Here is a 12,244-nt window from a genome sequence, read left to right as displayed (position 1 = left end):
GCTGTGCCAGAACCCCAGCTTCTGAGGCTGGTGGGTGCAGAGAGCTGTTCGCTGCCACTGCTTCATCTGCCCATCAATTGTAGTGCTTATGAAACATTAAATGGCATCTGCCTGAACATTCTGGTTGAGTTTTTATTCCTTGAAAATAGTAGTTGAAACCTGTAGGAGAATAGCCCTGTTGTTTTTTGCCAGGTGTTTTTCATTGCAGCAAGTTAAACTCTGCAGTTGTGAGGATCTAACCTGTAGGAAAAGCTAAGAATTTACAGAGAATATATCTCACATCATGTGGGCAGGTTTCCCCTCTCGCGCCTGTAAAATTATATGCATATATACACACACACACACAGATATTCATCAGTACCTGCCTAGATGTGGCCCCTCAAGGGTTCTGTCAAAATCCAACAAGAGAAAAGTTGCATTCCCAGGTTAGGAGGAGAAGCTGTGCCTGCAGGGCTTGCAGAGGGAAGCAGCAGGATGGTGCCCGGTATCGGAGACCTGATGAGTGCATCCATCAGTGCTCCATCTGATGCAGTGCATATCAGTGCAAGTGCTGCTCATGGTGTGAGGCAGTGCTTCCTCCCAATGGCATGCCCTGCAAAACTCGCTCTTCTTAGGGGTTAAAGCATCAGGCTCATATCTATGCGTGTTATTGAAGAAAGAAATTAATTAGTGTAAGTTCTTGAAAAGGTAAATAAGTGGAAGAAATTAAATAGTATAAATTGTATCTAATTAGTTGGTGGTAATCTCCCTGTTTTCTCACACTGTCTAATCTCTCTCTGGCTGTTGGTCCCATCCACCCATTTATCCTGCTGAGCAGTTGAATCATCTGATCCAGTGGGTGAGACAGTCAATGGAAGGACTTGAGCAGGCTTTCAAAGAGGCCAGGAATTTGCTTTCAATGATGAAATTATTAGACACCGAGTGTTGTTTAAATGCCGGTCATCTCCTAGCAGTAATAATATGCTGTGCTTTTCAGCTTCAGTGCACCTTGCAAGCATTTGTGTGTTGGTATTCTGCTTGTTTCGGCATTCCTGGTTTCAGCAGCCTGTAGCGTTCAGAGATGCAATGAGACATAGGTGCTACTTGCCAGATTAAGATACAGGTGTGTTGTATGCAGGGATTTACAACAGAAGGGTTTTCTCCTTTCTAGAAGTGTTGCTGAGGTTCCTCCCCTGGCATTTCCCTTGGATTCTTCTATGTGAGGTGCTGGACTCCGCAATGGACCAGGTGTAAAGGCCTGGTACCCGTGGTGTGGGGCCGTCTGTGGGAGCACGCTGGCTCTGCAGTCCCTTGGAAGTGGCACAGTCACTTCCAGCTGGTGCAGGACGTGTCTCCCATGCAGGGCACATGGTAGGTTTGCTCTCTGGGCTGTCTCCTTGCTTGCTCCAGGTCTAAGTTCTTGCTATTCTCAGCTGCGGCCGTGCATTAGTTATAAATCATTAGCATGAACTGTTTTGGCAAAAGGGGCTATGAATTAATTGAGTTGGGCACAGTTCTAGAAACACGGTGTTAATGAGCTGGAACAAAGTCTTACCAGGGTGCGGTGGTTTGCAGTGAGTAGGAAAATGAATTTTATTCTTTGTTTATACTCACGTTCGGGGGGCTGCTCACATGAAGCTCACAGTGACTCATGAGCACACCCTGCTGCTGTTTAAAGCAGATGCAAAACGAATTAACTAAATTAGCCTGTCTTCATTTTTCGTGGTTACACGATGTGTTGATTGACCTCTTTCATTACAGATCTTCATTTACATATTTTCCTTTGCTTTCTAAACCTAAGTCCTGTTTATATAGAGAGTGCAAAACCCATTCTGTCTATTCCCTGTACTTAAGGTATGACATTGTGTCTGGCTTCCATGAGTTTGTAGCTGCAGGACCCCTCTGTACTTGGGGTCTGGAAATGTTGGTTAGGCGTATTCACACGCATACACAGGGCACAGCCTGCCCAGGTGCAAAGGCTTCATGAAAATTCTTTCTAGTTTTTACTGGACCAGACATGCTTTTGTAATGAACCCAGAATCACATGAGTGTGCTGAGCTTTAGGTTTGCATTGCTCTGGTGACCACGGGTGTTCAATTAAATGAAGATTGCTAATTAACTATAGTAAGGTCAGCCATTCACTTAGCCTGTTAAACATCTGAAACACTCCTATGGGATGCATTTCTGTTTATAACTGTCTGTAGCTGATTGAACAAGCAAAGCAACTGTTGTCTAGACAGAGCATGGCTAATCCAGTCATTTTTTGCCTGATGATTGATCATAACTACTGCTACTCTGTTACGCTGTGAGGATTTAAACCTGCTTTCTTCTTACCTCTGTCACTTCTAGGGGAGATTTCACTGTTGCTTTTACTGTGAGACAAAATTCCTAGGAGTTTTACCTGCCTCCTCTGCTTTGTATGGCCTCTGCTTGGCCTGAGTGTTTCACCAGGACCAAACATGTATATCTGTATATATCCTCTGTCAGCAATTGACAGTAGTTACCACAAACATAGGGATGTAGTTCATATGTATACATATATATACATATATATATAGCTCTTATTTTTCAGTGGCTGTTTTCCTAGTTCTGAGCTTAGGACGATAGAGCCTGGAACAGCTTTGGCTGTAGAACAGGTTCTTATTTTCCACACTCCTTAGAGTTTGCTGGTTCATTTTGTTGGATCCATGCTGCAGTGTGTTCATGGTTTGATTCAGCTTATCTGCTGAGCTCCTTGTTAGGTGTTCTCCTTGTTTGTTCCAACTCTCACATGTTCACCTTGAAGGTTTGAATTCCCTCTGTCTAAGGCAGCTGGATGGCCAAGTGTTCCCTTGAATGAACAGGACAGTTCAACCCATAACCCGATGCATATCAGCTGAAAAACAAAATCGATTCCTCCACTAGTTTTCTGAAATATTCAATAGCTTCCCCCTCTGCTTTCACATTCACGTGCCTTCCATCTGCTTCTTCCATTCAAACTGCCTTTTTAGCTGTGACTCTCGGTATCGTGTTGTCCTGCAGTAATACGTGTCTCACAAAGCACAGTTTTTTTCCATTCTTCTAGTACTTTCTGGAGTTACTTAATGCTTGGAATCATACTTGTGAGTTTGGCAGCAGAACAGATTTGGAAAGGTGCAACTGAAATTCTTCCAAGCTGGAAGACCATTAAATATCTATATATGTTTAGTGAGACACACTCTTGTGTATGTTTATGTGATAGGAAACAAGTGAGGTGCAACCCAGAAGAGCCCCAGATTCCCAGCTGCAGCATCTGCAATTTCCAGTTCAGTTCTGAGGTGTCAGGCAAAATGGGGGCTGTGATGAATGGATCAAAATAACCTGTACCCTGCAAAGGCAATCTGGGAGAACAAGCCGCCTTCTGGTCCTGCCTCTGCAGCAGGCGCTGTGCAATTTGCTCAATTTAGCATCAAGGAAGCAGGGCTGAATCTAGCCCTGTATTTTTGGCTTTATTATTATCGGAGTCTTACAGCTCAGCCTGTTATCATGAGGCGAGCTCACAAGGCATTACTCAGATTTCTCTGTCTTTCTGCTCAGAAAAAGCCCAAGGCAGCTGGCATTTTCCAGAGGAGAGACTGACTGTTGTCGCTAGTAATAGGTTTAGTCAGCAACATATGCTTAGTGATGTACATCAATATTTCTACTTTCACATGTGCTTTGATTTTGCATTTTGGATATCGCTGTGTCCAGGAATGTGTTTAATCTTGGAGCTCCAAAAGTACGTGTAAAACACTGAATTTTCATACCTACACTTCTCAAACTGGGCATCTGTGGCTGAAATTCCTCTGTGCTGTCAGGCAGCATTGTATTGCACACCGTACCATTTCCTAGTTTGTCCCAGAACCCTGCAATTCTTTGAAACACGCACTGCAGCCATGATTTGTGGGGTATTTGAATCATTTTCCTTTTATTTTTCTACAGAAGCAGGTAATATCTCACAGGGTACGTTGAAAGACATTATGTTTTGAAGAAATGCACCTGGTATTCTGCCTCTCTCCCCGCTTTAACACTACAAGGAATACCTGATGCAAACAATGTTGTTATTCCTCGGAATGTTCCTTGAAGCTTTCTCTTATTTCTACCTTTATATTGAGTCCTTCTTCTTGTGCCCTCCTAATCATTTCCTCAGCAAGAGGCTGGGATGTGATATGAGAGGAGATGATTTCAAATGAAGAGGAAAAAAATACACCGAAGAGGAAAGCTGAGATGCTGTTTACATGCGGAACTTTCAGTAGAGAGGTAAACAAGCAAAGGAAGGTTTGATTCTGCATCACAGTGTTGTCCAAACAGCAAGCAAGGACGCGTCTACAAACTAGAACGAGAATTCCTGGCAATTCCGTCAGGCACAGGGCTGGCTGCAGAGTTGCCCTCCTCATTTCAATGCTGTTTTGAGGCTCAGCAGCAAAATGCAAGCACCCTGAAGCAAACAGGAGGAAGGAGAACACAAGACCAAGTGCGTGGTCTCCACCATGCCCAATAGGAGCCATATTTCTGCTCCCTTTGTTGGAAAGGAGGAATCAGCTCATCCTGTGAGCCCTGGCTGTATCCACTCATTCAATTCAGAAGAAGCTTTTATTGAATGAGATCAGTTTTGAATGGCTGATTCTGCACCCTCGGTAACTGAATAAAGTTTTGGCACTTATGCACAGAATGTAAGCAGTTTTGTTTGAAAGATCATCTGGCTTTGTGTTTTGGAGTGCAGCTCGGGTGCTGACTAACCAGGAATGTGAATTTGCCTCTGCTACGAGGGACAGAAGTTTGCTGAAAATCTGATCCATTCTTAGTTTTATGGACTTAGGTTTTACTTGAGGTAATTTCTGCTCTCCAGTTGTGTTAAGGAACCAAAGATCACGATCCTTCTCTTCCTTCTCCTAATCCTAGCAGCTGAACAGCATCATGCACTGGAATGTTTCTCTACTTCTTGTGGTTAAATCAGAATGTCAGAAAGAAGCACTGGGTTTTGACTACAAACAGAGTCCTACAGCCACTGAGCACAGGCATTTTATCTGAGTGTGCTGAGTTCTTGATGCTGAGAAACAAAGCAGTAGCTGAACAGCTGCTGTGTAATAACCTGCCTGCTTTCCTCCGTGGCTCATCCTGCGACTGACGCTTAAACTCATTCTCATTTGTTAGACTTCACTGGTTTTGCTCATCACCTGGGAGCTGACTCTGCACAGACCTTACTTAGAGCAGTAGAGTACCGTGCTGGTCTGGATTTTCTTACATTGTTTGTAGTCTAATTTTTGTGGTTTTCAAGCACTGTGAGGAACCTCTTGAGATAGAACATCAGAACTCAAACTTTGCTTTGGATACTCATTCCCTCCTCTTGCAGACTCTCCCTGTCTTTGGCTGGTGGGAGATGCTCCCTGTGCCACTTCTCCTTTTCCTGACCCTCAATAGAGCATGGCTCACCCCTGGCCTTTTCTGTTGAGTGGGTTCATGTCTGCCATCCTCCATGTAGTCATTGCATGGAGAGGGGATCAAAGACAACTCCATCATCCATCTAAAGAAAGAAATCTAAGCAAGAATGTTTCCATCTCTGATATTTCCTCAGTTAAGCTTTGCATGTCTCTTTTTCCCTCTCTCATGGTCCTATTCTTGTGTTGACCAACCTGCAAAGAGGTGTAGGATATTCTTTAAAACTGCTTTTAAACCCTTTAAAAGTTTTTGCATGTAGTTTGATAGATGAAGATAAGGATAAACATTAATGTCCATAAATCCATGGGACCTGATGGGGTGCACCCGCAGGTGCTGAGAGAGCTGGCGGAGGTTATTGCTAAGCCGCTCTCTGTAATTTTTCAAAGGTCTTGGAGAACTGGGGAGGTGCCTGAAGACTGGAGGATGGCCAATGTCACCCCAGTCTTCAAAAAGGGCAAGAAGGATGACCCGGGTAATTATAGGCCAGTCAGCCTCACCTCTGTCCCAGGGAAGGTGATGGAACAGCTTGTGCTGGATGCCATCTCCAGACAACTGGGAGAAAAGGAGGTTATCAGGAGTACTCAGCATGGGTTCACCAAGGGGAGGTCGTGCTCGACCAACCTGGTGGCCTTTTATGAAGATGTCACTAGCTGGGTGGACAGGGGGAGAGCAGTAGATGTAGTCTACCTTGATTTCAGTAAGGCTTTTGATACGGTCCCCCATGACATCCTTATAACAAAGCTGAGGAAGTATGGGATAGATGAGTGGACGGTGAAGTGGATCGAGAATTGGCTGACTGGCAGAGTGCAGAGGGTTGTCGTTGGCGGTGCGGTGTCTGGCTGGAGGCCTGTGACTAGCGGTGTCCCCCAGGGGTCTGTGCTGGGTCCAGTCTTGTTCAACATCTTCATCAACGACCTTGATGAGGGGATAGTGGCCACCTCAGCAAGTTTGCTGATGACACGAAGCTGGGAGGGTTGTCTGACACACCTGAAGGCTGTGCGGCCATTCAGAGAGACCTGGACAGGCTGGAGAGCTGGGCAGTAAGAAACCGGATGAGGTTTAACAAAAGCAAGTGTAGAGTCTTGCATCTAGGTAGAAATAATTGCATACACCAGTACAGGTTGGGGGATGAGCTGCTGAAGAGGAGCTCTGCTGAGAGGGACCTGGGTGTCCTGGTGGACGACAGGTTGGCCATGAGGCAGCAGTGTGCCCTTGTAGCCAAAAAGGCCAATGGCATCCTGGGGTGCATTAAAAAGAGCGTGGCCAGCAGGTCAAGGGAGGTGATCCTCCCCCTCTTCTCTGCCCTGGTGAGGCCTCATCTGGAATACTGTGTCCAGTTCTGGGATCCCCAGTACAAAAAAGACAGGGATCTCTTGGAAAGAGTCCAGCGGAGAACCACAAAGATGGTGAAGGGCCTGGAGCATCTCCCCTATGAGGAGAGACTTAGGGAACTGGGTCTTTTTAGCCTTGAGAAAAGAAGGCTGAGAGGGGACTTGATCCAGGTTTATAAATACCTGAGGTGTGGGAGCCATAGTGGCGAGGCTGGTCTCTTTTCAGTAGTGCGTGGGGACAGGACTAGGGGAAATGGGCTGAAACTCCAGCATAGGAAGTTCCGCACGAATGTGCGCAAGAACTTCTTTACGGTGAGGGTGACGGAGCACTGGAACAGGCTGCACAGGGGGGTGGTGGAGTCTCCTTCTCTGGAGATATTCAAGACCCGCCTGGACGCCTACCTGTGCGACGTGGTGTAGGGAGCTGCTTTGGCAGGGGGGTTGGACTCGATGATCTCTGGAGGTCCCTTCCAACCCCTACAATTCTGTGATTCTGTGATTCTGTGAAGTTCAATAAGGAAAACTGATATACCTGATGCCTTTCTGACATGGATGTGGTCTCTTGCAGGTGTGGTTCAACAACAAGGGTCGGCATGCCATTGCCTCCTTCCTGAATGTGATCAACAATGCTATTCTTTGGGCCAACCTGCAGCAAGGCAAAAACCCTAGTGCTTATGGGTCACTTCAGTCACCTACTCAACTTGACTAAGGGGACACCTCCGAAGGTGCTGTGAGGAAGGGGGAAAAATAAACAAACAAACAACAACAAAGAAACAGATAAAAGCATCAATTGGATGATAATTCACTTATTTACAGATATTCACAAGCACTTGGCACAGGTTTTCTGGGTTTGAAGAAGCGTTCCTTGTTTTTCTTAAGGGTTTTTTTGTTTCGTTTTGTTTTGTTTTCTTTCCTATTCTTCCCTTCCCCGTCAAACCTTGTATTGCGTCTAACTGGGCCGCAACCAGACCCAACCATGGCAGCCCCCAGTGTCACTCCCCATTGAAACCCCCAATAGAAACATGAGTATCAAGAGCCCTGCTTCACTCCCTGTTGTCATCGAGGGGCTGCTATAAGGCAGATCTGGAGGCCTTTGGTGATGGGGCAGTGGCATCAATGGACAAAGGAAGGGTAACTGATGTCTTCTGCCTGGACTCCTGCAAGGCCTTTGACATGGTCCTGCAGCACCTCCTTATCTCTAAATTGAAGAAATGTGCATTTGAGCGTTGGACAGATAGGTGGATGTAGATTGTTTGCATGGTCGTAGCCCAAGTGTTGCTGTAAGCAGCTCTAAGTCCAGGTAGAGGCCAGGCACCCTGGGGTCTTTCTTGGGCCTAGTGCTCCTGAACAGTTTTATCATGGACATAGACAGTAGGATTGAGTGTACCCTCAGCAAGTTTGCTGATGACACCGGGCTGAGTGATGCTTTTGGCACAGCAGAAGGCAGAGACGCTATCCAGAGGGACGTGGACACACGCTGAAAGAGAGGGCACGTGAGCATCTCATGAGGTTGAACAAGGCCAAGTGCAAGGAGTTGCACTGGGGTTGAGGCAATGTCAGATAGAGAGTAGAGGCTGGGAGGAGAACACAGAGAGAGCAGCCCTGTGGAGAAGACCCTGGGAATCGTAATGGCCAGCAAGCTGGAGATGAGCCGGCAGTGTGTGCCTGCAGCCCAGGCCTGAGAAAGGTGTCCAGCAGGGCAGGGCTGTCACTGTCCGTCTCTACTCTGCCCTTGCGAGGCCCCATCTGGAGTACTGTGCCCAAGCCTGTGGTGCCAGGCACAGGAGGGACGTGGAGCTGTTGGACCAGGTCCATAGGAGGGCCACAAATGTGAAACAAGGACTGGACCACCTCACCTAAGAAGGCAGTTTGAGGGAATTGGGTTCGTTTTGCTTTCAAAACAGAAGGCTCCAGAGAGACCGCGTTGCAGCCTTCCAAGCTGAAGGAGGACTGTCTTTTTATGCAGTCTGATAGGGTTGGGAACAGGGAGAATGACCTTAAACTAAAAGAGGATGGATAGAGGTTAGGCGTTAGGAAGAAGTAGTTTACTCAGTGAGTGTCAAGGCACTGGAACAGCGAGGTTCTGCCCAGAGGGGTTCTGGATGCCCCATCTCTGGAGGCATTCGAGGCCACGTCGGATGGGATCCAGGGCATCCTGATCTGGTGGTGCGCAAACCTGCTCTTGGCAGGGGGGTTGGAACTGGATGATGTTTAAAATCCCCTCCAGCCTGAGCCATTCCATGGTTCTATGCTCAGCTGCTGGGGAGGAGACAACCCTGTGGTCAAGGTCTGAACTCTGACCACCGCAGGAAAAAGACAAGAAGAACCAAGAAGATGGAATTGAATGGGATTTTTTATTTTGATATTGGGAGAATGAAGCTGATGGAAATGAGTGGGATTTCTTGTCTTGACATTGGGAGAATGAAGCTGATGGAAATGAATGGGATTTCTTGTCTTGATACTGGCTGTCATTGTCACTTGGCTGCTCCTCTGCAGACTGAGGGTCTGGCCGTGGGGAGTTTGGTTCTGCAGATGGACCTGGGAGCAGCTTTGTACTCAGGCTGTCCGCCACTGTTGGGACCGGCTGCCACGGCGTGCTTGGGTCTGTCTCTGTGGGAAGTGGCAGCCTGACATCCCGCTGTGGAACGGCTTCATGTGCGGGACCTCCCTTGCTGCCTGGAGGGTCTTCTGTGTTGCAGCAGTAGGGAATCTCTCGCGGCCCTCGATGTCCCCGGGCTGGCTGAGCCGAGCGTGCCGCTCTGTGCAGCTTGGCGTGGCATCTGTCTGCTGCCACGGCTTCTGCTGGGCTGGCTCTGGGAACGCGAGGCCCGATGGAGCGGAGAGCGGCTTCGTACCCGTCCCGTCCCGTGCAGCCTGAGACTCCTCCTGGGTGCAGCCACCGGGGGCCGAGATGACCTCTGCTGGGTGGATCTGCGGGAGACGCTGTTGGTGCGTGGGGCTGTTGTACGGCCACGGCCACGGCATCCTCGGCGCTGCACAGATGTCTCCTGATCTTGATGGAGACGTGGACGGATTGCCCTCTGCCGTGCCCCACGCTCACTGGGCAGGTGGCTGTTCTCTGGCAGCTGGGATCTATAGCCTGATGGGCCCGATGCTGCCTGGCTGCTGGGGCTGGAGCTGATGTTCTCCGGCCCCTGGGAGCCACGGGCCGGCTCCTGAGCCTCTTGGCTGGAAGTAGTGGGGCCGGCACGCTCCATGTTGCTGCTGGCGGCTGTAAGGGGAGGCAGAAAGGTCGTTGGGATGAAGCTGCAGCCCTGAGGTGGAACGGACTGCCCTCCTTCCTGAGGCAGAAAGAGCCTGGAGAGGCCGCCCTGAGCAGCACCCAGTGCCAGGCATTGCCCGGCCCCATCCCAGGGAACCACAAGTGTTTGCATCTTACCAGTGCCTATGCCAGCACAGCTGTCACACTCCCAGCTGTCAACTCTGTTGCTCAGGTAGGAGCATTTGCGGTGGGTCCCTTCTGCAGCACAGGAACTGCAGAGCAGCAGCTGCCAGGGCCTGGGGGAGCAAACGGGTTGTGACGGTGAGGACAAAGTGGGCCAAACCGAGCAGTGGCCGGCACATCTGCAGTGCTCAGCCCTTGTTCCCTCAGCCCGTGTTGAGGCTGAGATCCCCTGCAGAAGCCTGGAGGGCTGCTGAGGTTACCCACCCATCCGCCTCTTCCTGCTCCCTGCCTCCTGGGTAGAGGCACTGTCTGGCGTCACAGCGCCCGTGCCTCTGGAGAAGCGATGGGTAGGTGTTGTCATCGAACCAGGATGGTCTCCTGCAAGAGAAGGGAGGAAATGCAGTGAGCCCCTGAGGCTCCCCGCGTGTGACCCAGGGTCTCCCCGTTCCTCCAAGGCAGCCCCATTTCCAGATGCTCCACGAAGCTGAGACCTGTGCTCGTGAGACAGCAAAGGCCCAGGCCTGCCGGGACAGTCCCTTGGCAGAGCCAGTGCTCGCACCTTCCCATCTGCAGAGCTGGGGAGAAGGACACCAACCTGACGGGGATTTGGATCCCCAGAGCGGACATTTCTGCGCGGAACTGCTCTGCGTCCTGACAGATGGGGCACTGGAAGCACATGGTGCCCGCATTGGTGGCCTGCCCCTGCCGGAGAAGCAGAAGCAGCGTGAGCGTGAGCAGGGCCTGGTGCTGCTGCGCCAGTTGTGGCCGCAGGGTGAGTGAGGGGAGGGCTCCTACTTGGACACAGCTGCGGTGGAACCAAGTCTTCTTGCACGCTGGGCACCTCAGGGTCTGGTAGGGCGTGCTGTTCCCCAGGGGCTCCAGGCAGATGACGCAGTCCGTGTCGGGGGATGGAGCTGCCTCCAGTGCCTGTCGTGGGCGGTGCTGGCAGCACAGGGACCTGGGGGAAGATGCGAGTGATGGGCACGGGGAGAAGCACTGCCAGGAGGGCAGAGCAGCAGGCAGGAGCCCCGGGCTCTGTCCGGCTGCTGGGAGCTGGCACTGCAGGTTCCTGCCTGGCTTGGCTGTTGCTGGCAGCCCTTACCTGTACTGCCCAAAGAACTGAGTGACGCATTCACCGTCCGTGGCGCAGGGCAGGTGGAAGCTGCGCGCACAGCCTCTCTCTGCGCAGCTGATGGCAGCTCCTCTCTCGCCACAGACAAAGCATTGCTGAAAAGAACAGGGCAGCCCCGATCAGCCCCGCTCAGACTCGGGGACTCCACTGCTGGCCCCGCACCTCTGGGCAGGGCACAGGCTGTGGGAGCTGCTGGGTCTCACTCTGCAGAGCCGCCTGGCAGATGAGGCTCCTCTGCTATGGCAGGACTTTGCCCTGGAGCCCGTGGGAAAGGCTGCGATTGCTTTCCTCGAGTGCAGACTAAGGTGGCACAAAGCTTACCGCTCCATTCAGGCTCTTACCTTCTGGTCCGCCTGCTTGATTTTGCGCCTGATGGTACCAATGGCACCAGTGGGGAGGCGCACGGTTTCCTCCCAGGGGTCGCTTTCTTCCAAGAAGATGTTGGCAAAAAGCTGCAGCGGAGGAAAGAGCAGAGCAGGATCTCATTAGGACCGACAGGAAGGGAGCATCCCTGGCAGGAAGGTGGAAGGAGCCCTTGAGCGTTGGAACTCACCAGGCAGAACTCGTGCACGTAAAGGCCGCTCTCGGCAAAGCTGCGCCCGCAGATGTTGGGGTCAACATCCGCCCGGCGACACAGCATGCACACTGGAGAGGAGAGAGCAAAGGCGAGCAGCAGTGAGCATCCTGCCGGGCCAGGTGTCCCTGAGGACCGTTCCCAGGGCCGTGCTCTTTGCTTGCTGTGCTGGCTGAGGGGCAGGGATCCTTTCCTCTCACCTCGCTCCCCACAGTCGGGGGCCTTCCTCTTCCTTTCGGACATGTCGCGCATCGAAGGTGAGCACTCGGAGAGTCTCTGCTCTCTGCACCTCACCAGGCCGCACTGACGCACGCTCTGAGCCTGGCAGCCTTTGCTTTGCTCCCAGCCCCGCGGGTCACAATGGCCGCTCCCCGACACCCACTGTG

This window comes from Excalfactoria chinensis, assembly GCF_039878825.1.
Source record: "Excalfactoria chinensis isolate bCotChi1 chromosome Z unlocalized genomic scaffold, bCotChi1.hap2 SUPER_Z_unloc_1, whole genome shotgun sequence".
Taxonomy (NCBI): domain Eukaryota; kingdom Metazoa; phylum Chordata; class Aves; order Galliformes; family Phasianidae; genus Excalfactoria; species Excalfactoria chinensis.
Note: the sequence above shows the minus strand (reverse complement) of the source record.